This window comes from Cydia amplana, chromosome 1 (genome assembly GCF_948474715.1).
Source record: "Cydia amplana chromosome 1, ilCydAmpl1.1, whole genome shotgun sequence".
Taxonomy (NCBI): Eukaryota; Metazoa; Arthropoda; class Insecta; order Lepidoptera; family Tortricidae; genus Cydia; species Cydia amplana.
The window spans coordinates 13492456-13520270 of record NC_086069.1 but is presented as its reverse complement, the minus strand read 5'-3'; the positions used below and the strand labels follow the sequence as shown (position 1 = coordinate 13520270).

Below are 27815 nucleotides of genomic sequence, written 5' to 3'. Positions count from 1 at the left end.
CGGAAAATTCACTCTTGAGAGGGTAGTAGAAAAAACTGCAATAACATGTAACAAAGGCGCGCCACCGGCCGATAATACTATGATTAATACCCAGCGTTATCTGCACCGTGCAGGCTCGGAACTACCCCCCTTTTCCCTTCCTCCCAGCGTCTTACGATCCTAACTAACGCATATCAAAATAAACCTTAAGAGGTTGAGAATAAAGTGTATGGTTGTTTGTGTAGGGGTAAAGTTTAAGGTATTCCGAAGGCGCTATAAGAGTTACGGATTTCGCATAATGCATACTATATTCTAGAAGGGAGAGGGTGTCGAGACCGTGACCGCACGTCTCTCGCACGCGACCAACTAGAGAGTTTTTTTATTGTTATTACTTTACAGAAACTTGGGGAGGGAGTTTGAATATCGGTTTTAAATCGCATAATAGGAGTAATGGAGTGATTGGAGTGAAGAGGACCCTAGCAATAAAATGATTTACGCATAACCTTGTGAATATATTTTTATTATTATGAAGCAGTTTACGAGTATGAACATTTTTTTACGATGTTTAAATTTCGAAAAGATTTTGGCTCGACTAAATTACGGTATATTTTCTTCAAGCTGGATTTGAATAATTTTGATCTACAACTACAAGTGTTTTTAGATGACAGTGTCTGTTGGTCACTAGGCATATTTCTGTAAATATGTGTTTGACGACATAAAATTGCAGGTTAAGTATGTTAAGGTTATGTACCTTCGTAGTTAAACTACGAAAAATTACGCCGGATAAAACACATTTCGGTATAAAATGCGGTTTTGTAGGCTGTCCAATTCATTTGTTAATTATAAATATAAAAAACAAATATAATTATAGTTGTATTATTGTTTTTTATTGTATATTTAATATAAAAATATAGCAATACAAATAGACTATGTACACGCCAGTAAAATAAAACAATACAGAAAATAAAGCAATCGATCTAAACGCTAAAACGCTATCTCTTCCAAATAATTAGAAAAATATATATATAAAATATACCTACAGAAAAGTATTCTTATCAATTAGAATGGAGTGACTTTACATTATAAGTGCTCAGTATGCGTGATATCAATTATCAATAGAACGAGTGTTGTCGTAAAAAGTCAATACGTCGAATCGACATAAGACAATATAACATATTGTGATTTTAGCTAACGTAGTTAACGCTTGCGCAACTACATTGAAGCAGTTCTACATCCAACTTTCCGTCTCTCTCAACTTATGAATGTTGCTGAAACATAATTACGGCATTTCACAAGCCATTGCTTCAGCAAACCTATTACTGGCACGATAAACATCGATAATGCGAGCCTTCGGCCGCAGGTGCTATCAATTAATAAGCCCCAAATATCATTAGACTGCAGCAGGACTTGGGGAGAAGGGGGGGGGGGGGGAAAGGGGGGGAATAATTGCCCCTCCCCTGGTTGTCATGTGCACTCCCGTTATGTAGATGTGTGATATTAATGCTCTAGCGAGGCGTACCGATACGAGCCTTAATGATTCTAAGAGTAGCCACATATTCTAATGTGTGAGGGGTTCTGTGTATAAGTAAATGTAAATAAAATAACTTTTGGACAATTGTAATCTTTACATTTTTTTGTTCACAGATATTTGGTCTGATGATGATCATCATTCATTCTAAACCTAATGGATTTTCATCGAGGTAGGTCTTTATAAATAGGTACCTGGTTATGTAATTACTCATAAATATAAAATGTATTACCAAATAATAATGTATTGCGCTACACTCACTATCAGTATAATGTCATTATTTTGACATTAGTTCAAAAATATTAAACTTTTTTAATAATTTCATTATCTTCCGTCATTCTTTCTGTCATTTCTGATTCCATCATTTCAATCAATTCACTGTCAATAGTAATGTCATTTCTAGTATCATTACTTTGACATAACTCAAATACTGAAGCTTCATTAAATTAAATAAATAACTTCATTTCTGTCCGTCATTCCTTCATGCCAATCCCTACACTATCACTAAAAATGTCATTTCTTCAAAGTAATGTCATTATTCATGATAGTGTCGGGGCCGTATATAACCTATTAATGCTTAACTATATTGCTTGAATACAGATCTGTACGCGAGCTGTAAAGGAACGCGGACACGCGAGATGCGAGACACGGCGAGATGAATAAAACAAAATTGCGGTTTTCAATGTAAGTAGATATAATATTCAACGCGCAAATCTTTTTAATTGTCCTTTTGAATCAATAGTAATTTTTTTAGTAAGTGAGTTATGATTAAAATTAGGGTATCATGTTGTAAATACATTCTTATTTTATTTTTAGTTCTATTTGTTGTTTGCAATGCAATCTGGTAAGTTAAGAAATTGAACCATTTCCTGGTTTTTGATTAAATTCAAATCAAGCGTATCTTCGTGTCTACAGCGAAATGGTAATTTCAAGCTAGCCTGAGGATGGAGACTGAGGTTGACTAGGAACTCTGTAATTAATCAAGGCAACCGCATCGAGATTGTAATTAATAACGTTATGAATTGGATCTGGATTTGTTGTGGATATGATTTGCCTGTGTCAACAGTGATGTTTCTGGTTTATGAAATGTTTTACTTTTGACACTGACTGATCAGATCCTTAACAAATCCATATAGTAACCTCTCGTTATAATCAGAATACGCCAGAATCGCCTCCAAGTGTGTGATCAAAGCATAAATAATGCAGTGAAGTCTAAGACGAATTTTGCTTGTATACCATATTGTTGTAATAAATACATGAATTTCTAATACAATATAGTAAAACCCTCACAATCTTGTAATCCTTTTTCAGCTCGTTCGTAGCAGCTACATCGTAGCGTTGCTACGCGCTACGCGGCTACGAGGCAGGTGGGATTGGCTCCATTTCAGAAGCTTGCGTTTGATTTTATTGTGTGGCTTTACTGTGTATAATATATAATTTATTTTTATTTAGTGTGCTTTTATTTTACCAACACTTACTTCTTGACCAATTCTACTTATAGAGTGATTTTAATACGATCAAATATTATAAGCTAAATATAGGTTTCAGTGGTTTAAGAGTTTAATAAGATTGAGACCGCGTAGTAATATGTATTTAGACATTTTACCAGTGTTAAGTATAATGCTAACAATCAAGGAAGCTTTGGCATAGCAAGCTGATTAAAATAATTGCTGACAAGAATAAGTGTAATTCTGAGTATTTTGAAAAAAAAAAAACATGCTTATTTTGATGAAATTTCTACAGCAATCTTAATTAATTCTTCAGGTTATACGCTAGCCACTATTTGAATATTAGATCGTATTGGATTACCACACTGTACTGTATAGGTATTGTAGAAGGTTAATACCTGAATTATAGTTATTCAAAGTAGAACATTTAATATATTATTTAGATGAGGTAGAAAGTATTTTTTTTTCGTATGGACTTTGAACTATTATGTTATGAATATAGTAGATATACGCATGTAAAAATAGTTCAACCACCACCAATTGTACCTATGTGTCCTTAAAATAATTACAATTACCGGGTATTAAACTTTACTAAAATGTTTAAATAGGTACCTAAGTCATCCCTAAGTACACAAGTATACCATTTAAACAGTCTGCACACATTTTCAATAGTCTTTCCATTATAACCGATTATAATAATAACTCTAACTCTATACGTCTTCTTGTCGCATCCAAGTGTGTGTAACGGTAAACCGTCCTATCTTGCCCTCTCAACCTACATTCTAATCCCCCATTCCTGTCCTTAAATCTCGCATTATGGCGGGGGCATACAGCCCAAGTTAGGGTGGTTTGGTTCCATACATATTTCTGCAATTGATTAGACGGGGGCGGTTGCTATGGCGACTGCACCGGCCCTCCCCCTGCGCCCGCGTCGGCGGCCTCACCCCCTCATAAGTCATGAGTGTGTGTACACATGGACACGTTTCGACGTTCGAGTGAGTTAAGATGCGTTGTTGTTTATGGACCTCATTTTCTTGTGAAATCTTGGATGTCCATACGACATACCTAGTAGATGAGTATACCTAGATTACTACTGATTAATGCTTCCTTAAATTTACTCTCTTAGCGGAATTAAAGTGTCAGATCTTGTTTTATGGATGTGCCTGGGCGTTTTTTTTTGTTGTCCCCTACACTTTTTTTTCAAATTTGGGATTTTTTATGTTATTTCTACTCAGAATCACGAGCTGTTTCTATCCTAATAGGAGAAAAAAGGTGTCCCAAAATTTCCATACATTTTTCGATCTTTCCATTGCGCTACCGCCATACAAAGTCTATGAAAAATGGTGACGGAATGGAAATAAAAACCTTAGGACACTTTTTTTCTCCTATTAAGATAGAAAGAGCTCGTGATTCTGAGTAGAAATAACATAAAAAATCCCAAATTTGAAAAAAAAGTGTAGGGGACAACAAAAAAAAAAACGCCCACCTATGATTCGGTACATAATCAGTACTACTATAATGTATGACAGAATAAATATTACCTACTAATCGACATTAGAAAAGTTGTAGTTCGGATATGCATCGTTTTGCCCCCGAAGCCCCGGCCCGTCTCCGCCGCCGGTGAGGGAGACGTGTCGATACAATATTTACGGTTATATTCATTCGATTAAGTGCCCCCCACAACTGTTAGTGAAGGCTGGCCATTTGATTAAATTCACTCACTTGAATTTTACAGAACAATTAGGCTTGAGGTTGGAACAATTAGCTGTCATTATAAATGATATTTTAGATCTATTGGCTCTGTGAGTTGTAGAGTAAACCTTGCGACCACCCATTCTGGCATTAAAAAAGAAAATAAAAATCTATAATTCTAGAACGTGCTCACCAAATTTCACAATCAGTAAAAAAATGCGACTTGTAGAGGAGAACATCCGGACACACGAAATAATTTTGGCCAAGCTGAAACAGAACCTTTGCTTCGGTCAATAAATCTATCGATTCAATACCAGTTATAAATAATTATAATTAAAGGTATATTTATGTAGATTCTTTGCCCGACAGGTCATTTGTAATGTATGTATTCTTTACCATACTAATAAATCATAAACCTATATGTATCCAGCACGTGTCTGTCTTCGTTTGTCCAGCCTCCACACTCCCATACCTCCCTCATACACCCCCTTATCGTAATTAAGGTTGGCGACACTTCGCTCCTCGTTACGGTAGGTCCAGTCTTGGGGTGCTTTCTACATATATTTATATGCATAGGGAATGGTGGCATGTTACTGTTAGAGTTAATTTACTATGTATGCGACTGGGCAAAAAGTTAGGTCATCGAAGCTTTAGGTTGATATGCTTTTGATTACGCACGCAATATTTATATTATACATACCAATAGTAAGTGGTTAATACTCGTAGAGTCTGTGCGGAAAGATAAGAGTCGTGAAATGTATTGGGCCCCATATATTCCACGACTCCTCTCTTTCCGCACAGACTCCAATATGCTGGTTTTATGCAGGGTGAATTGCAAGAAAATGTACAGTAGTTAAGAACTTGTAATAAGTATAAAGGTAATTGATTCCATTGCGTTAGGACAATTAAACTATTTCTATATTATATAACTTATATGTATGAAAGTGTGTTAGCGTATGCTATAAACTTACATGCGTATGCATTAAGTACAATATATACAATACAACAGAATTTACATAGTTAATTTTGGTAACACAAATTAATCAAATAATTTAAGACTAATCACAGCTTCTTAACTAGGCTTAATTTTTTTTTGTAATTCATCCAATTATCAAACAAACCAACTGAATCATGAAAATAAATCGGTTGAAACTATGTTTCGTCGTAGAATTTATTCTTATAACTACTTTACTATGGGTTAATTCAGAACGCAGCATAAAAATGGTACTAAAGTTGATTCCTACCAATTAAATAATAGGTACATATATTATGAATACTTAAACAGTTGCAAGTCTTTTAGATTCACATAATTAACTATTAATATTGAGGCGCTCCTTATAGTATAGTAAGCTAATGAAATAACCCAAATAGAAACTTTAACTTTTAAAAATCACATTTATTAAGCGGGGAGGCTGGCGGAATCAATTTACCAACTGAGCTCCAAGAGCCAACCGCCAAGAGCTCTGCCCTTACGAGACAGTCTTGTAAGAACAGGTCATTAAGATTTGGTTAGGTGTGGGGGGATATAATTAGGGTGAGGATTAGCTAGCGCAAATTAAGTTGAAACTAGAGGGCTTCCGTTTTTGAGACAATCGCACTGATTACGGCGCGGGCGCAGGCAGTTTAGGTAATGAACGAGACAGGTATTGCCAATTGGGTATAATTCTTTGAAAGTGTTGCAGGCAACCGACTTTAGTGCCCATTGTTTTTCTCTTACAAACTTGGGTTGAATGTGATTTGCAATCAAGAGGTTTAAAACGAAAATTTAAGTAGAGATCTTAGCTTATAAATTAGGTACATATTTACTAACTAGTGCTAGTGGACGATTAATCTACCGCATGAAGTATGTACTATATGTAGAATAAGTATGGTAAGGTCTCAGCTGATGTGCATGGTAATTTACTCAAAGTTGAAAGCTTGCGATTTAGTATACACTAGGTAGTTAAATAATGTGTACCAAACCCCCCTAATACCTAGTTTTTGGCACTTTTGCACTTATGCATCCTAATCTAACTAAATGTACGTAATATTATATGCATTCTACCGGACCAGGCCAAAACAAAACTGCACTTGCAATTGCAATCTTACTGCCCACTAGGGAGAACATTCATTATGCATGCAACGGCGAGGCATGTTCACAAACCTGTTTACTCTCAAACCACACCACTACTATCCGTATCCACGTGTATATAAGGACCTGTTTTGTTTGTCATGTAGTTAAATTTCTGCAAATAAACGCGTTAATGTACCGCAGGTCGATAATGCACCCCTCGGGCGCTAACGCGCTATTTGCATAGGGGATGCATGTGGATGCTGCATTAATTATAGGTACATATAGATAACTAGATATTGTAACCAATAGGTTTATTGTAACTTTAAATTAAACAAACTAAAAGCAAGATATATCGAAAGCTTGAATATCTTGCATTCATTTATAAAATTGGGACAGATATTTCTCAAGCTCCACAAAATACATACCTATCTGTAGGTACAAATGAAAACCTGACAGAATCTCGAGGCTGCACAGTGGACTCAGAATGTGCATTTAATATTATGTTTTTATTTTATTAAAACATTGATGTTGTACGCCATAGTATTAACTAAATAAGTAGTACCTATTCATGTATTAATTTATTTACGACGCACAGTAAATAAAACGAATTCAAAGAAACAGATTTGAATTTTAAAAATTCGAGAGTATAATATACAATAAGTGCTGTACGACTATGTATGTCACTTCGTATGACTATGTATGTTCGACTGTGTATGTTTATTAATGTTAGTTAATGAAATATGGTAAATTTTATATGGAACGAACTCTTATGAAACATTATCGTTACTTCAACTAATTTTTAATACCATTTATAATTAAAATTGTTGTGTCCTTTACAAAGTTATTATGGATGAGCAATATCAACCGGAGCCATAAAGGCCAAGTAACGGCGCTTCATAAAACTAACTCAATTAAGTGCATTTTACAGCATGCACTCGGCCCGCCCGTCCTTCCTCCACCTTCGGACCACCTACACTTTATTAGACGTGACACTATTACCTATCACTTGCTATAAAAAGATACGAAATCATAAAACCTATTTACACTTCAACCTGTGAATGGTTTTGCTGTTTCCGCTAAAAAACAGTTCGCTTAAGTATACTCTAATGGAATTACGTTCGTATAAGAACGATTGTGATAGGCGTGTAAAGAGGTTTAGTTAGGTTTAGGTTTACGAGGCTGTCCATAAATTACGTGATCTATTTTTGACGATTTTTGACCCCCCCCACTAAATCATCCAAAATCATGCTTCGAATGACCCCGTTTCCTCCTACGTCTTGCTACCATCATCCGATGTCCCCCCCCTAATTTGAAATGACGTAATTTATGAATAGCCCCTACTCCGCCCAAACCTGTGAAGAAACTTCGGCGTGGTATAAAAATTACGAAGCTTTCTTAAACAATAAATAATTCAAGGGGCGAATTAAAAGGTTGCTAATAAGATCTGTATCAAATCAATCAAGTAGCCTCTCGGGTAAAAAAAAAAGTCTTTACAGCTTTTTGTCGTATTTTTTTGCTTTTATACGTATATACGATTGTCAACAAACGTACGCATTTGCAACAACATACCTAATATACCTATGTCGTATTAGGTACCTACTAATATTATTTTCTATTGTCAGTTATGTTTTGTGTGCAATTTTGTTGACTGTTTATTTGTTGTTATATAACCTATAAAAATATTGAATATTAGCGTCATAGCACAACAAACTGCTCTTGCAACGTGCGCAAAATACGTATTATGCACATTCTTTTAAAATGGAAATTGAACCTTTCCAGAATCTCACTAAAAACTATTTTCCCCAAGAAAACAATGTCGATCCTAATATGTGAAAGCCAAGAAAATTTTTAAGATTATATAAACACATTTTGACCTAATTTTTACACAAGCCAATTGTCTAAATCGTATATTTCGACTTCTGCTTCGACTTTGATCAAAGCTCGCTCGTTACGTGTCGCTGCGTGCGGCAACAAAGCTCGCTTTGTAAAAGCAGTAAAGCTCTTCAAACGCCTTTCAACGTACGCTCGAGGGCTCCGCGCAATCCAATTTAAAAACTAAATCGGACATTCCTTTAGGTTTTAACTGCGTACCTTAACATATGGTTTGTACCTACCCTTGCTTACAGAGTACATGATAAAAGGCAAAAGAACGGGAACCGTTGCAAACTGGCAACATATTTTTTTTATTGTTTATTTTTATAATAGGTACCTACCTATACCTACTTCGAAAGATATGAAGTTGTTGTAGTAAAATATCTCGCTCTTCCGCAAGGCAGTTAAATATAACTGATTTTTTTTCATATCGAATTGTGAAAAAAAAAGCAAGAGGATGATTTTGTCAATTTAGACTCTTAAGGTGACGGTAGAGGTGGGTAAATTTTCAGATTCTGTCAATTTACCCCATTTCACACACAAGCGCACTTCACGCACACTACCTCACTTTACTGGGACAGGTCATTGACCCATCAAGTTTTTTTAAGATTGCGTTTTGAGTTTAGTGTTAACCACTGACCTCTTTTGAGGAACAGAAACTGTAAAAACGTTCCATTGAAAGAAGAAAGAGAAACAATACATTAAATCTTGCTCTCCTTGTCTGTTCATGTCACACGTGACGTATTTAAATTCTAATTTAATTCATTTGATTGTTAACTATTTTCTGCATATTATGGCTTTGTCGAGATACGCGTTTTGTAAAGTTAAACCGAATAAACCCAGATGTCATTAAGTCAGATGTAAAATGTTATTTACTACTCTATACGGTTATTCATAAGGCGAAAAATCAATTCAATTAAAAATTTAAATAAATAAAGTTTCGGCAGGGTGGAAATTTAATTAAGGCCGACAAAATAAAATTTAATAATATATGTCGGCTGATGTACCCCTAAGATCTTTACAGATTTACTTGTACGAGTATCCTATATTCGCTATTTATTTTGCTATTAAATTTATAAAATTAAAATAAATAATTAAATATTATACTGGCATTCCACCGCTATTATTTCAGTGCTGAACTGATTATCTTCGATCGTAGCCTTGATGATGTAGTTGTACTTACACTTACGGCGGTAGGAGCGGCAATGAACCCCGCGCAGCGTAGAACGAGAGGTGCGTTGGGATAAGTGCATATACATATAATTCTTCGTGCGTCTGTCTGTCTGTCCGTCCGTCTGTCACAGTCTATTTTCTCCGAAACTACTGGACCAATTCAGTTGAAATTTGGCACACATATGTAAATTTGGCACACAAATGTAAATTTGTGACCCAAAGATGGACGTGTAACGTAAATAAAATGTATTTTAGAGAATTTGAAATACGGTAGCCATTTTTGGGGGGGGGTAAATGAAAAAATTAAAAAATATGTTTTTTAAACTATATAGTGTTACATATCAAATAAAAGAGCTCATTGTAAGAATCTCAAACATAACTTTTTTATAATTTTAGGATTAATAGTTCAGCAGTTATTCATGAAAATAGGCAAAAAATGATCATTCTCCGCCCACTTTCTCCGAAACAACTGGATCTAAAATTTTGAAAAAAATACACAAAGTAGTTCTTTACCTATATATGTCAGGAAAATCTATAAGAAATGTGCAGTCAAGCGTGAGACGGACTTAATATACGGAACCCTTAGAATGCGAGTCCGACTCGCACTTGTTTTTGTTTAGCTCTTATTAGGTTTAAGGAGTTTTATGAGTGAAAAAAGAAGTTTTTTGTTTTATGTGCCCGCGTTATTGCCGATCGATTGTGTTTTAAACGATAATTAGACAAAAAAACTTGTTTTTCACCCAACGAATATAGATCCCCATGACACATCTTCCAAGTCGCCTTTGGATAGGCTTAATTTTAAAAATAATTGAAATAATGTTCTATATCATTCATACTTGCAAAAAAAGACTAAAAATAATTTACGTGACCAATGCTTATTATTAGTAAATATCTTACAATTTAATATCTGATATATCACACGATACAAAAAAATGGCCGCAAAGTTAAAAGTTTATTTATTTACGTTACTAGTCCATCTTTGGATCACCGACTCTTTGTCATATGTGAAAAATGTGTACCAAATTTCAATTGAATTAGTCTATTAGGGGCAGACACACGAGTGATCTTAAAAGGGATTTTTTTCTTGAATGATTTGTATGTACTTACCCCAACGCACCTCACGTTCCACGCGGCGCAGCGTAATCAGTAAGTACCTAATAATTAGTGTCCGACCGAAACACAAATTTCTGTATATATAAATATTGTTGTCTACTTGCTCGCCAACTTTTGGTCTTTGTCACATAGTTTAGTTTCATAATACGAAGTACTATTTCGTATGTTTCGGCCAGGCCGAAAGATTCGGCCGTTTTTTGGCCGAAACCGAAACTACGGCCGAAACATGATTTTATGGCCGAAACCGAAACCGAATCTTCGGTCGGACACTACGAATAATCACAATGGTCTTAAGTACCACAGACCCTACTGTCGCTTAAGTCCTTTATGCCAATCTCTGCCTATTAGAACTTATAAAAAAAAAAGAAACCGAGTAATTATATCCAACTACCGAACCTGCTTACAAATTTTCTCGAGATATTTGAGAAATGTGATATGCAAAGGAGAACATTCGAACAAACGAAAGTATTTTTGCCCAAGCTGAAACGGAGACCTTCGCCTACGCTCGGTCAGTGATGGTTTAGGTACAGTCAGCTGCAGGTCACCCCTGCATAGAAGATTGTATGCAGGGGCGGTACCTTTTCTCTGCAGCTGACTGTACACCTATAAAAAATTGTTGTACCTGCTGCAATTTTATACCGGTACCGTACTTTATATTTCAACAGGTATAGTACCTTCAAAACGAAGCGGTATTGATAAATAATAACGGTACCGTACCGCCTATAAATAATAATAATAATTCAGCCTATATACAGGGTGGTCCAAACCTTGACGTCCAAAAATTTTTTTTTAGATTCCTCACGTCGTGGGCTATCAGAATATACCCCATGTATGTTAGCCGATTTTTCGTAGTTATCGAGTTATGATTTTTTTTTACTTTTAACTTTTCATATGAAATTCCGGGGTTCCCATACAGAGTGGCTAAAAAATAACTGCATTTCCGTTGCCAGGGAGGTTTTGGGATTATACTGAGCAACTTTTACAATGGGGCCAACCCCGAAACCGCGAAAAAAAATTACCCTTCCATAGAAAATGGACTAGCCAAAATGTATAAAAAGCCAATTTTTTTTTCGCGATTTCGGGGTTGGTCCCATAATAAAAGTTGCTCAGTATAATCCCAACACCTCCCTGGCAACGGAATGCAGTTATTTTTCAGCCACTCTGTATGGGAACCCCGGAATTTCATAGGAATAAGAATAAGAATAGAATAAGAATAAGAATTGTTTATTGCCACATACATGAACATAAAATAGAGTTAGAATTACTTACATAATAAAATAAAACAGTTGTTATCATATACAAAACAAAAGTGAGAAGATCTTTGTATTAGGCACAGGGTTCCAGTCTCAGCGTGTGCCGGGCCTAGGTGCCCGGCGCTGGTTTTCAGACCGGTCCCAGACTAAGGACGGTCGGAGAATATTACCTACATAGGAAAAGTTAAAAGCTTAAAAAATCATAACTTGAAAACTACGAAAAATCGGCTAACATACATATGGGGTACATTATGATAGCCCACGATTTTTGGACGTCACGGTTTGGACCACCCTGTATAGACAATAATCTCAACGCTAGCCCAATGCGGATTGGGGACTTCACACACAGCTTTGAATTTCTTCGCAAATGTATGCACTACGAGTATGCAGGTTTCCTCACGATGTTTCCTCCTTCACCGAAAAGCTAGTGGTAAATATCAAATGATATTTCGTACATAAGTTCCGAAAAACTCATTGGTACGAGCCAGGATACCAATGAGTTTTTCCTTACCGCTTATACCGTAAAGAAATAATGCAGTCTCTGCTTTGCACGATTATTGTGTGGACATAATTCTTATAATCACCGAAACATACATACCTCTACGCACAGAATGTCATTGAAATAAAACATTGTTTTTTATAGTAAATTAATATAACATTCGATTTATACACATAACAATAAGCAGGCCAGGCCGCAGCGATATTGGCCTGTAAGCTTCATCTCGGTCTCCAAATCCGCAAAACTCGCTGGTACTAAATGCTGGTCTTGCCGTTATTAATTATCTTGATTCTTGAAGATTATCAGAACAGCACGTTACGTAATCGCATACATAGACGGAACGAACGTCAACAAAGTAGGTGTAGACACTGCAAGTCTTTAGGTATTAAACGAATTACGCTTCGTATTAATAGATGAGTAATATTTAAATGAACATATAATATTCTCTAACATAAATACAAGATTACAATTAATTGACATCCAAAGTCATTGACGTACAGAAGTCATATACATTTTTATAATGACGCAAAATTGATACCAGCATAATGAAAATCAATCCCAATCAGTAAAACGAGTCTAAAAACTTTTTTCATTTTAAGCGGGTTTTGAAGGAACAAGTTACTTAAATTCGATTGTAATCGTATTGTTTTAGGATAATTTACTGCTGTTTTCGACCGTTACGACCCGTAAATAACAACAACTCACATTTAAAATTTGACTGGAGCTCGACGTGATTATATTTATTTACCCTATTTTATGAAATACAATTTATCTACTGGTATACATTTTCGTATGCGTATATGATGAAATGTCTTTATTAATGTCAAAAACGAGCTATGACGATGTACACGTCTGCTTCGATGCAAGGCCAACGGCCATCTGACTCGAAGAAGAGTTTTGAGTGATGTCGTCAATGTATGGAAATTATACGAAAGTTTACATTTGGGATTGAATTTCTGTGTTGTATTTGTGAGTAAAAATATAAGTAGATAATAATCTGGTAGTTTAGTTATCTAGCCTTCAAAATCCCACAACAACTCAATTACTGTCAAAGACAAAACTGTAATGCGTCTTGCTCAAACGGAACTCCATATTTTGATTTTTGGACACTTTTAGTGTCGATTTGTAGAGAATTACAGGAAATAAAAAAAAATATGGCGTGAAGAGCCGGTACACGGCTTCTTCGTGAACAGATTGGCGTATAATTTAATGCAGTTATTAATCATTCATTGAACAAATTGATTGCACAAAGTGAGGTCTAAATCGAAAACGTCATATACCGTCCCCTTAAAACGAAACGACATACAAATCTTAGTAAAATTTTGGTAGACATCATCATAATCTATAGGGTAACATTCCATTTCTGACCGCAGCTGCACTACTGGTACTGAACGCGTCGCTGTTACTGTCAATTTCCATAGTAAAATGAACAGTAGTGCAGCTGTCGTTGGAAATGGACTGTCACCTATACTAATATTATTATTATAAATTAAAATAAATAGATTATTATAAATCGCATTTATAATAGATTATTATAAATGCGAAAGTGTGTCTGTCTGTATGTCTGTCTGTTACCTCTTCACGCTTAAACCACTGAACCGATTTAGTTGAAATTTGGTATAGAGATAGTTTGAGTTCCGGGGATGGACATAGGGTAGTTTTTATCCCAGAAGTCATCCTTTAAGGGGGTGAAATGGGGGGTAGAATTTTGCACGGGGAATCGATAAAAAGCAGATTCGATCAAAAATAAGCTACCCAAATTACTAACTCCACGCGGACGAAGTCACGGGCAAAAGCTAGTTCCAAATAAACAAAGTACTTAATAAATACGGATTAAAAATATTAACGAAACGAAATCACACGCACCTATCGTCATATATGAGCCGCGTTAAGTTATAATTCTTAGCTTTAAAATTCAATCTAACTTTAACCGCGTCCCCGTAATCTCAGTTTTAGCTTAAGCTAAGGGTGTTGCGGGGGTGGGAGTGGGGGTAGCGATATTATACCGTCCGTAGTTAGCGCACAGATATTAAGAATTCCACGACGCACAGAGTAGCTACGGAATGCGGCATTGCCTCGTTTAGATCGGACCGATGATGGGTAAAAGCCAACCAGTAGGTACGTATACTCAGAATATACAATAAATGGAGCATAGCTACTAGCATACTTAGCAAAGCTAGCTAGAATTATGTGATACTCAGAATATCTGTCGGTATATTCATATTGATTTGATACTCTCCGTAATTGTAAAACAATTACAATTGTGATTACAATTGTGTAAAAGCTAGTTTAAGTAAAAGCAAATAGTAACATAATTATGTATTTATAAAAAATAAGTCGAAGATTAATAAAGTAGGTAATAATGCCGCACCAGCTCGCGTGTGCCAATTAAGGTAGGTAAGGTAGGTAATGCGCAAGATTTACTACAACTAATTTAATAGTAGATACATTTTAAATTACCTAAATGGATATTTTTCCTTGCATTGGAGTTGTAGGCTGATCCTGACTTAACGATTTGTTAAGATTTTATCTAATTGTTATGATACGACCTTGAAGACCGATCGAAAGTGAAATGCACCAGAAGTCGTACCTATCATTAGGCATCTCCTTCGATGTTGCAAGTCGTGCAAGATAGTATCATAACAAGAACAAAATAAAATAACAACAATTTTTCCCTAAAAAAACATCTATATCTTCTTTGTACTCTGTAGCTCGAGATTGGAGCGAGCGGCACAAAGTTGGTAATTGAAAAATCTTTCCGGTCCCCCCACCCTTGGCTGTAGCGAAATTAAACTACACTATAATTACGACTCTACACGAGTGCCGATTGTATTGGCCTCACATACAGAAAAGTACGTAGGTGTCCAATCTAGAGAGCGTTTACAAAGTGGGTAGACTTTTTGGGACTTTTTTTAACAACGATATAAAAATCCCACTATACTTATGTCTATATTAGCAAAGGTATTCGTTATGGATATAAGCTGTCAAAGTCAAAAATTACGTTACTGGTTGAATAAGGCTCCAGGTATATTTAATAATTTGTTATGAGAGCGTGAAGCAAGCGTGTAGTGTGGACAATGCATCCATTTAAGAATAAGAATAGCACATTTGACTGTAATATTGCGCGAGTTCGTTCGAATTAATAGGTATCATATTTATGTTACATATCTTGGTGCCTAGCCATGGTGGCAATCGCTTGTTTCTCTATCACTCTTCCATATTAGTGTGACAGGGACAACAAAACGTGTTCGCAACGTAGCGTAAACGATTGGCATGCTACTCACCCTGATTACGCCCAAAGTGCAATTACTTAGGCCTTAATTTAATATGTAAAGTTTATAAGAAATCACCACGTAATGCTACGAAACACAGTAGCATAAACTATTTAATTGTAATAAAAGTCGATCAAAACGCTTTGCATCCGTAAGTTATCTCAAACCATTCCATTATTTAAACCCACACAATCTAGCACTTTCAAATGATATAACACTGTCACTTTGCGCCCGCCCTGGGTCCCCCCGGCGGGCTGGGCGGCGGCCCGGGGAGGCCCGGGGCCGGCGGCCATTCGTCTCTCCGTAGAAATGTTTTCATTTTTATTTCATAAATAAAGAGTGGAATTTTGCTGCTCGCGTAATGAGCGGGCTACGTAAGCTCCGCAACTTTTGTTCTGTATTTCTTGTTCTTATTCGTGCTTTTTCTTTACAAACAACTCGTTAAAGAAATAGTTTTTAACTTAAATATAAAATACAACGTGGAATTTGCCTTTGTTATTTATAGTTTTACCTGCCTATTTATTAGCAATAGGTGTAGCTGAAAGGGGGAAATAGTAAAGAAGTTAAGGTTAGAAAATGTAAAAGTGAAAAATACTTATTAGTTCGTTGAATCGTATTAACAGTGAACTCACAATATAGGTACGCTATTGGCACTTAAGTCACTTTATGCCAATTTCGACATTTTGAAAAATTTCCAATAACTGGATCAACAAAAAATCTAGTTTCTTAACCATAGAATCTAGTCACAAAATTTCACGAGAATCGATAAAAAATTGTGACCTGCAGAGGAGAAGATCCGGACATACGAAAGCAAAATGCCCGAGTTAAAACGGAGACCTTCGCTGACGCTTCGGCCAATAATTAGGTACTGTCAAGGGAGGACAGCACATGCGCTGAATAAAATACAAGTAGTCGAATACACTTAAGTATTTCTGACCAACCACCCAGATGCCAATAAACAAAATAACCAGAGCCACGCATAAGCGATGGCCCCGCAGGCGGTCTCGCGGGGCGAATCTAGCTCGCTGCAGCCGCCATAAATGTCGCGGTTTCAATCCAGAACGTCCTAATTCGCAGAACTTTCGAACACACTTAAGCTCTTTTTTTATAAAAGCTGCATGCTACCCCTGTAATAATGTTGTTACACTTCATATTCCGCTGTTCTGCTTGTGTAGGCAAGGATTGATATATTTTCTTGAATCACAAACGTGTTTTGTACCCGGCTCTTCGTTTTCTATAGAAAGCCGTCATAGAAAATGATATGTCAGACGCCTAGGCCCGGGCACGGTCCGGTCTAGCGTGAGTCATCCTTAAACGTTTACGACTAGGTATTTAGAATAATAAAAAATGAGACAAAATTAAGGTTTTAGTGTAAGGCCTGAGTGGACGCTCGAGTTGGGCGTGTAGCGGGGTGTGCGGCGTGCATGTTAAACAAATGCAAACGTTTAGTAGCGGCCTTAGTACACGCTGCTCAAATTACTTGTGAGCCCGACGCCACGCTGCACGCCCCGCCGAACGCTCCGCTTCGAGCGTCCACTCAGGCTACAGTGTTTTCCGAATAATTTCTTATGTTTTTAAATTTGCAATTTCTGTAAATTATAAATATAGGCATTTGCATGCATGCCTGGCATGTGGTAGGTACGTAAATCCAAAGCGCTGTGTTTAATTAAAGAGTCAAACACAAAACTGTGTTCATGTCTTTCCTGTAGACATACCCAAAAGTTCAGGGCTATAAAGGTTAATTTTCTTATTTAACCCTTATCCACTTGAAAAGGTACTCCTTTTATTTGGATAAGTATGATAAAATCATTACCTTCATGCCCTCAAGAGCTGTTAACTATTGTCCACAGGAGAGAAAACTTGTGTGTTCATCAAAACTGTACAATTTTCTCTCCTGTGGACACATTTTTGTGTTTGACCCAAAAATAACGAAATTAATGACGTGTTGTCTTGTTACCTCTTTATTGCTAAATAACTTAAACCGATTGATACTATTTAATCTATCTATCTAATCTAATCTAATACATTTAAACGAGCAATTCTTGTATATTTATTTATATATATATTTATTTATACATATATTTCGGGGATCTCGGAAACGGCTCCAACGGGCCGGGCAAATAGGGGTTCTTGGGGGCAAGAAATCGATCTAGCTAGGTTTTATCTCTGGGAAAACGCGCATTTATGGGTTTTTATATGTTTTTCGAGCAAAGCTCGGTCTCCCAGATATTTATGTAAATAAAGGCAACGGTGTTAAATTAAACACGATTTAAACACACTCTTATTAAATTTCAAGGTGAAAGCAGATGATTCAATTGTTTGGAACACCTCATCCAATTAGCGAATTTTGCTGCCGACTGTTCTATGTAAACTCAAAAAATGCCTGTACATAAATAGCCTCTTGCTCGCTTTCCAACATTGATAGTCTATTTTTCAATCTAAACATTATCGTCGTGAGTCCCCCCTAAGCCATAAATGTAAAGAAATGTAAAGGCACAAATTTGATAATTTTACAAGACTGACCGGCATTTGGGGACGACTGGGACGAGTGAGTTACTCATGCATGCGTACATGCACCCCGGGATATAAAGTGTGACCTTCTGGCAGTTCTAAAAGTGAACTTAGGGGGTTGAGTGATTAAGCTGCAGGGCTGGCAGTGACAAGTTATTTAGTTTTTTATCTATAGGTAATGATGTCAATTTGAGATGAAAAAAAACTATAGATATGAATTGGCGACTAGCGCAACTGTGTCGGAAAGGACTTTAAAGTAAAGACGTTTAGGGGCCTACGAATGGTGGCAGCCCTACCTCGGCCCTACATATTGCTAACATATTCTCGGCTTGAAATTTATTGTAAATCGCGGCAGGCGGGGCTGACCCCCCCTGTGTCAATAAACCGAATGGACTTTCCAAATTCGCTACATCGTGTTTGCGTCCGCTTTTTCTATTCCAGCGAAAAAAACTCCGGCACTTCCGATTTTGTTTATCCAAGGTTTTCCATCGTAATTGTGTGACGCGATAGTTGCCAGAGCGAATATTTATTTGGGTTCCCGTTTGCTTTCCATTTTGGTCGCATTGTGCCACAAATTCAATTTGTGGGCTCAAATCAAATGTTGTCGCAAGAAATGACTCGCCGTCGGTGACTGACGTATCAAAAAATTGATCGCGCGCTCGTTGATGGAGGCTAATTCAGTCCATATCTGTTCCCTAATCACAAATATTAGAGTTTTGCTGGCTTAAATAGTGACCGATTTATTTTCCATAGCATTCGGCAGATTACGCAGAACGCAGTAATAAAATTATCCGCGAGGGGACAATCAGCATTAGTCGGAATATATTTCGCGTAAATCTTTCACGGCAGCTTTTATGTATATCGTAAAAAACGAAGTGTCCGACGACCGTCCATAAATATGGCCAGTAAAGGGAGCTGGTGCGATGCGGCCCATTTCAGAAGCCTCTCGTAGCAGATTAGAAGTTCTGACGAGGAGGTGTTTTGATTTTGGTTGGATCGCGGTTTTGAGGGCATGGGTCGCTTACGATTCATCTCGTTCGAAATCACACAAATTATGACTTTATCTGACTCCGACTAAGCAAGTTGTATCTACCCTTGTTTTGAGACGTGTTGTTCGACATCGAGCGACTCGACTGAATTATATTATTAGGGACGCACATACTTACTTACCTACTTACTTACGCTACGGGGGTATTTACGCTACCTACCACCATTACCTACCTACCTATTTTTAGATTGAGATAATAAGGTTTTAGGTTGTATCGCTTCAAAGCGATCTCTTCCACTTTCTACGCAACCTTTGTGTAGTGCCACGTTCAAAATTCTTTTGATACGCTTAATGCTTTTCCAGGCTAGTGAACTGTGTAAAAGACGAGTACCTACTAGTACAATTTTAAGCATATGTCGTGAAGTACCAGCGAACTTCTGTCTTTATGGGGCTCCCTACTGAGAGGCGCCCTAGCTGAGTGCAGGGCGGGCCGAGGGGAGCGCGGCGCGGGGTGCGCGGCATTTTGCATGATCAGCCTCAATTAGTATTTATGGCGTGCGGGGGTTGTTGTCTTTGAGGGTTGTGTTGAGAATTGTAAAGGAATACAAATGTTGGTTTCTCTTGTTTCATTCTGGGTTGAGTTGTTGAAATAGTTATAGGTAGGCACTAAATCAAATATTTATTTCTTCGTTTTTTATGTCATGAAATATTCAAAAAGTATTATTGGAAATAAGAAACTGGACTAATTCCGCAATTACAGCTCTTATAAATAAATTTATTCATTATACTTCACTGTTAGGTACCTTAAGAAAGTAAAATTGGTTTAATATAGATACTCAGAAAGATAGTGTGAGAATAAATCCTCCAATAAGTACAGATTTGTGTCGCATTGCCATCTCCAGAACCTATGAATCACTTTGCAGAAATCAACGAAAGACCTGATAAAATAGTCTACCTGGCCTATGGTTTTGAGGGGACCTATAGCAGACTCTAAATCCAGCCGGCACGCCGCAATACAGTCGCCGGTACAGCACGCTGCTGCAATAGTGCTGCACCGTAACGTAGCAACAGTAATGCAGCTGCAGTCAAAAATGGACTGTCACCTTTTGATCACATCACTACTTACTTACAGATTCCCAACACATTGAACTAATAGATACAAACTTATATTCTTTTAAATATATAATTATATTAGTTTGTAAGTACATACAAAGATTACATTCTGAGGCTGCAGTAGCAATACCTAGGCACTGATCCATCGTATAAAGCGTGTGGAAGTAATCCTTTATTCTTATAAAAAATAACATATTATTGTTGTCTATTTCCAGGGCAGCTCAACTGAGATCAAAGTCGGCTAACCAGCCAGGCCTGCGCCGGTAACGGCCTATCCGTCATAACGCGCAATCCCAGTAACACCGTGTTCCGTTCCTTGCGACGATCGCATCAGCAGTAAACGCGGCCCGATTAAGCCCACGATATCGGAACGAAATAGGCTAAGGAGGTACGAAGATTTTTGAGCTATTTTGTGGTTTTAGAGGTCTACGAAGAATTATCCTTATGAAATAATTGATATAGCTGGTCAACCAAATCTTGTCAGTAAAAAAAGGCGCGAAATTCAAATTTACTATGGGACGATATCCCTTCGCGCCTACATTTTTCAAATTTGCCGCCTTTTTCTACTGTCAAGATCTGGTTGACCAAGTATATCTAATTTTTGAATTGCCAGTTTGCCATATTTCAATGTCACTGTTAATCTATATATATAAATGCACGTATCCTGACTGATTGACTGACTGACTGACTGACTGACTCATCAACGTAGAGCCGAAACTACAAATGCTAGAAAGTTGAAATTTGGACACTAGGTTGCATTTATAAAATGTATAAGAGCTAAGGAGCGATTTTGAGAAATTCATCCCCTAAGGGGGTTAAAAAGGGGATGAAAGTTTGTATGGGGTTCAAGTTTTATTTTGAGCTAGGAAATTGAAACTTTAAAACAAGAAAATTAATTTCTGCGTTTTCGAAAATTCATCCCCCAAGGTGGTGAAAAAGGGGTTGAAAGTTTATATGGAGATCAAATATTTTTGTGAGTGTTGGACTTGAAACTTTGTATATGGGGATATTATTATAAGACGGTAAAAGTAATTTCAGCGTTTTTGAAAATTCATCCCCTAACAGGGTTAAAAAGGGGTTGAAAGTTTGAATCCATTACAAATGCTTTGAAACTTCTTAGAAAGGCATAATAGCCGATGACAAAAAAAAGTAATTGCGACGTTTTAGGTAATTCAACCTCTAAGGGGGTAAAAAAGGGGATGAAACTTTGTCCTGGGGTGCAAATTTTATTTTAAGCTAGGACCTTGAAACTTCGTAAAAAGGTATTAAATTAAAAAACAAGAAAACTAATTTCAGCGTTTTTAAAAATTCGTCCCCCAAGGTGGTAAAAAAGGGGTTGAAAATTTGTACGGAGATCAAATATTTTTGAGAGTGCGGGACTTGAATCTTTGTATTTGGGGATATTATTAAAATACAGGAAAAGTAATTTCAGCGTTTTGCAAAATTCATCCCCTAACAGGGTTTAAACAGGGGTTGAAAGATTGAATCCATTACAAATGCTTTGAAACTTCTTAGAAAGGCATAATAGCCGATGACAAAAAAAAGTAATTGCGACATTTTAGGTAATTCAACCTCTAAGGGGGTAAAAAAGGGGATGAAACTTTGTCCTGGGGTGTAAATTTTATTTTAAGCTAGGACCTTGAAACTTCGTAAAAAGGTATTAAATTAAAAAACAAGAAAATTAATTTCTGCGTTTTCGAAAATTCATCCCCCAAGGTGGTGAAAAAGGGGTTGAAAGTTTGTATGGAGATGAAATATTTTTGTGAGTGTTGGACTTGAAACTTTGTATATGGGGATATTATTATAAGACAGGAAAAGTAATTTCAGCGTTTTTGAAAATTCATCCCCTAACAGGGTTAAAAAGGGGTTGAAAGTTTGAATCCATTACAAATGCTTTGAAACTTCTTAGAAAGGCATAATAGCCGATGACAAAAAAAAGTAATTGCGACGTTTTAGTTAATTAAACCTCTAAGGGGGTAAAAAAGGGGATGAAACTTTGTCCTGTGGTGCAAATTTTATTTTAAGCTAGGACCTTGAAACTTCGTAAAAAGGTATTAAATTAAAAAATAAGAAAATTAATTTCTGCGTTTTTAAAAATTCATCCCCCAAGGTGGTAAAAAAGGGGTTGAAAATTTGTACGGAGATCAAATATTTTTGAGAGTGCGGGACTTGAATCTTTGTATTTGGGGATATTATTAAAATACAGGAAAAGTAATTTCAGCGTTTTGTAAAATTCATCCCCTATCAGGGTTAAACAGGGGTTGAAAGATTGAATCCATTACAAATGCTTTGAAACTTCTTAGAAAGGCATAATAGCCGATGACAAAAAAAAGTAATTGCGACGTTTTATGTAACTCAACCTCTAAGGGGGTAAAAAAGGGGATGAAACTTTGTCCTGGGGTGCAAATTTTATTTTAAGCTAGGACCTTGAAACTTCGTAAAAAGGTATTAAATTAAAAAACAAGAAAACTAATTTCAGCGTTTTTAAAAATTCATCCCCCAAGGTGGTAAAAAGGGGGTTGAAAATTTGTACGGAGATCAAATATTTTTGAGAGTGCGGGACTTGAATCTTTGTATTTGGGGATATTATTAAAATACGGGAAAAGTAATTTCAGCGTTTTGTAAAATTCATCCCCTAACAGGGTTAAACAGGGGTTGAAAGTTTGAATCCATTACAAATGCTTTGAAACTTCTTAGAAAGGCATAATAGCCGATAACAAAAAAAAGTAATTGCAACGTTTTTGGAAATTCAACCCCTAAGGGGGTTAAAAAGGGGATGAAAGTTCGTCTTAGGGTGCAAATTTTATTTTAAGCTACGAACTTGAAACTTTGCAAATAGGTATTAAATTAAGATACAAGAAAACAAATTTCAGCGTTTTTAAAAATTCATCCCCCAAGGTGGTAAAACATGGGGTTAAAAATTTGTACGGATATCAAATATTTTTGAGAGTGCGGGACTTGAATCTTTGTATTTGGGGATATTATTAGAAGACAGGAAAAGTTATTTCAGCGTTTGGTAAAATTCATCCCCTAACAGGGTTAAAAAGGGGTTGAAAGTTTGTATGGCGTTTAAATTTTATTTTAAGCTAGGAACTTGAAACGTCGTAAAAATATATGTTATTAAAATACAAGAAAACTAATTTCAGCGTTTTTGAAAATTCATCCCCTAAAGTGGTGAAAAAGGGGTTGAAGGTTTGTATGGATATCAAACATTTTTTCAAACGCGGGACTTGAATCTTTGTATTTGGGGATATTATTAAAATACAGGAAAAGTGATTTCAGCGTTTTGTAAAATTCATCCCCTAACAGGGTTAAACAGGGGTTGAAAGTTTGAATCCATTACAAATCCTTTGAAACTTCTTAGAAAGGCATAATAGCCGATAACAAAAAAAAGTAATTGCAACGTTTTTGGAAATTCAACCCCTATGGGGGTTAAAAAGGGGATGAAAGTTCGTCTTAGGGTGCAAATTTTATTTTAAGCTACGAACTTGAAACTTTGCAAATAGATATTAAATTAAGATACAAGAAAACAAATTTCAGCGTTTTTAAAAATTCATCCCCCAAGGTGGTAAAACATGGGGTTAAAAATTTGTACGGATATCAAATATTTTTGAGAGTGCGGGACTTGAATCTTTGTATTTGGGGATATTATTAGAAGACAGGAAAAGTTATTTCAGCGTTTGGTGAAATTCATTCCCTAACAGGGTTAAAAAGGTGTTGAAAGTTTGTATGGCGTTCAAATTTTATTTTAAGCTAGGAACTTGAATCTTCGTAAAAATATATGTTATTAAAATACAAGAAAACTAATTTCAGCGTTTTTGAATATTCATCCCCTAAAGTGGTGAAAAAGGGGTTGAAAGTTTGTATGGATATCAAACATTTTTTCGAACGCGGGACTTGAATCTTTGTATTTCGGAATATTATTAAAATACAGGAAAAGTAATTTCAGCGTTTTGTAAAATTCATCCCCTAACAGGGTTAAACAGGGGTTGAAAGTTTGAATCCATTACAAATGCTTTGAAACTTCTTAGAAAGGCATAATAGCCGATTACAAAAAAAAGTAATTGCAACGTTTTTGGAAATTCAACCCCTAAGGGGGTTAAAAAGGGGATGAAAGTTCGTCTTAGGGTGCAAATTTTATTTTAACCTAGGAACTTGAAACTTTGCAAAAAGGTATTGAATTAAGATACAAGAAAACAAATTTCAGCGTTTTTAAAAATTCATCCCCCAAGGTGGTAAAACATGGGGTTGAAAATTTGTACGGATATCAAATATTTTTGAGAGTGCGGGACTTGAATCTTTGTATTTGGGGATATTATTAGAAGACAGGTTAAGTTATTTCAGCGTTTTGTAAAATTCATCCCCTAACAGGGTTAAAAAGGGGTTGAAAGTTTGTATGGAGTTCAAATTTTATTTTAAGCTAGGAACTTGATACTTCGTAAAAATATATGTTATTAAAATACAAGAAAACTAATTTCAGCGTTTTTGAATATTCATCCCCTAAAGTGGTGAAAAAGGGGTTGAAAGTTTGTATGGATATCAAACATTTTTTCGAACGCGGGACTTGAATCTTTATATTTCGGGATATTATTAAAATACAGGAAAAGTAATTTCAGCGTTTTGTATAATTCATCCCTTAACAGGGTTAAACAGGGGTTGAAAGTTTGAATCCATTACAAATGCTTTGAAACTTCTAAGAAAGGCATAATAGCCGATTACAAAAAAAAGTAATTGCAACGTTTTTGGAAATTCAACCCCTAAGGGGGTTAAAAAGGGGATCAAAGTTCGTCTTAGGGTGCAAATTTTATTTTAACCTAGGAACTTGAAACTTTGCAAAAAGGTATTGAATTAAGATACAAGAAAACAAATTTCAGCGTTTTTAAAAATTCATCCCCCAAGGTGGTAAAACATGGGGTTGAAAATTTGTACGGATATCAAATATTTTTGAGAGTGCGGGACTTGAATCTTTGTATTTGGGGATATTATTAGAAGACAGGAAAAGTTATTTCAGCGTTTTGTAAATCCCCTAACAGGGTTAAAAAGGGGTTGAAATTTTGTATGGAGTTCAAATTTTATTTTAAGCTAGGAACTTGAAACTTCGTAAATATATATGTTATTAAAATACAAGAAAACTAATTTCAGCGTTATTGAATATTCATCCCCTAAAGTGGTGAAAAACGGGTTGAAATTTTGTATGGATATCAAACATTTTTTCGAACGCGGGACTTGAATCTTTGTATTTCGGGATATTATTAAAATACAGGGAAAGTAATTTCAGCGTTTTGTATAATTCATCCCCTAACAGGGTTAAACAGGGGTTGAATGTTTGAATCCATTACGAATGCTTTGAAACTTCTTAGAAAGGCATAATAGCCGATTACAAAAAAAGTAATTGCAACGTTTTTGGAAATTCAACCCCTAAGGGGGTTAAAAAGGGGATGAAAGTTCGTCTTAGGGTGCAAATTTTATTTAAAGCTAGGAACTTGAAACTTCGTAAATATGTAGTTAGGTAGTAGGTTTTATTAAATAGAGGACATGAAAATCTTCTAAGGGGGTTTAGAGGGATTACATCGAGGACAATTTTATTCAGTTAGGGGCTTGAAACTTCGTAGGTTGTGAAAGACAATTCTCATGCGTCGTATAATATTAATAATTAAGAAATGATTAACCGTCCTTCCGCAATCTCTTGCTGCATAATGTTCTAAGCTAATGTAGAATATATAACCACCAATATACAAATCCACGCGTACGAAGTCGCGGGCAACAGCTAGTTTGCAATAATTCTGTTTGAATTGTAATATTCTTTGTTTCCTTTATTTATGGCGTATTTAATCTAAATTAATCCACCTATATCTTTCCCTGTAACTTTCCTATTTTCCGCCCAACGCAAATCACATCTCGGGCGAGGTAAACCTTGTTATTCCCATTATGTACAACTCATCCAATATTTTAGCGATCGGCAACTTTCTGACATGCATGTCCTAAGACAAAGTGTGTTATTTCTCGGGGGACCGCGGGGCCGGCAGCGCCGGGAGGCGGGAGGGGATAGTAATATTTTTACGAGCGATTTTATTGTGCGCACTATAAATTTGTCATCGCTGCATTCACTTCACGAAGATTGCTATTAGCGCACAGATTATAATATTATTTAAGTATCAAAACAATATATTATTTAGTACTAGGTAGCTTACTCTCTTTAGCTACTTTCTTTGCCTTTCCTTTGCTCCTAACCCCCCTAACTTTCACATATGAATTATCAAGTATATATACTCGTAATATAATTAGATAAATTCCAGTGCCTAATACTTTGACGCGTTAAATACCTACAAACTCTTTTCTTTCAATACAGACGTATAAGGTGTTATTAATACATTGGTATAACGCAATCTAATGGCTAACCAGTTCTATACCGGTATTCCCCCAATTAGGGCATTTCATGTTATTTGTAGTTTGGCCGTAGTTTGGGGCGCGTGATTATGGGCCACTTACCGAAACGTTCCCACAGCGGCGCTAGCGCAGCTTCATACAGAGATAGTCAACCAGAAAGTTTACCTTTTTATGTACCTACCTGTAGGCGGCAATAGAGATTTTGACAGAATCATACCTAAATGGTCAATAATTAGATGCCTTACTAATATGTGACAATTTTGGTAACATAATGATTAACTTTTTAATCATAGCATATGGATGATCCTGCTTACAATTTAGTAAATATTAATCTGATTACAGTGTGTTCGTAACATGACATCTAAGCCCGTATCATGAGTCACTGACAGTGTCAAAACTGACATATGCGCTATCGAGAACGTAATTTACTTTCTATACAATCTCGTATACACATGTAGTCTCCATTTTCTACTATTTTCTTAATATTCATATGACAATCAGTACCCACACTTTAACATTATCGACCGATTCATTATATACATGTATAGGTATCCTATCTATTTTTTAATATAGGTACTAATTGCTTTACATTATCTTCAAAAAGAAAATGTTGGTAACCCCTGGCCACCTCGGCGTTTAACAGAGTCGCGACGACACGATGACGCAGCGCTTCACACACCTCTCCTCGTGTTCCAGGTTGCTCGTGACCGCCTCCCGCCGCCTACCGACTGCCGACTCTACTCACGCCTACTAACGGTGCCCACTGTTTCCATTTCCAGCAGTTCTACCGGCTAACTGAAACTACTGCTGTCAACAAACTATAATTGAACATCAACGGTTGTGGGTTGCTGGGTAGAATTATGAATTAGGTACGACGCATAGTTAATGGTAGTTTGGGTTTTTGCAGTTTCAATTATCTACTAATAGTTATACA

At 36.3% G+C, this 27815-nt stretch overlaps 1 long non-coding RNA gene across 1 annotated transcript; it reads left to right on the top strand.

The window, feature by feature from the left end:
- The first annotated feature begins 2810 nt into the window (after positions 1-2810).
- On the top strand, positions 2811-27651 carry LOC134653327 (uncharacterized). The gene is made up of 3 exons (XR_010097247.1): positions 2811-2874; positions 20710-20882; positions 27578-27651. It is a non-coding gene; the product is annotated as an uncharacterized LOC134653327 (long non-coding RNA).
- Positions 27652-27815: the final 164 nt, after the last annotated feature.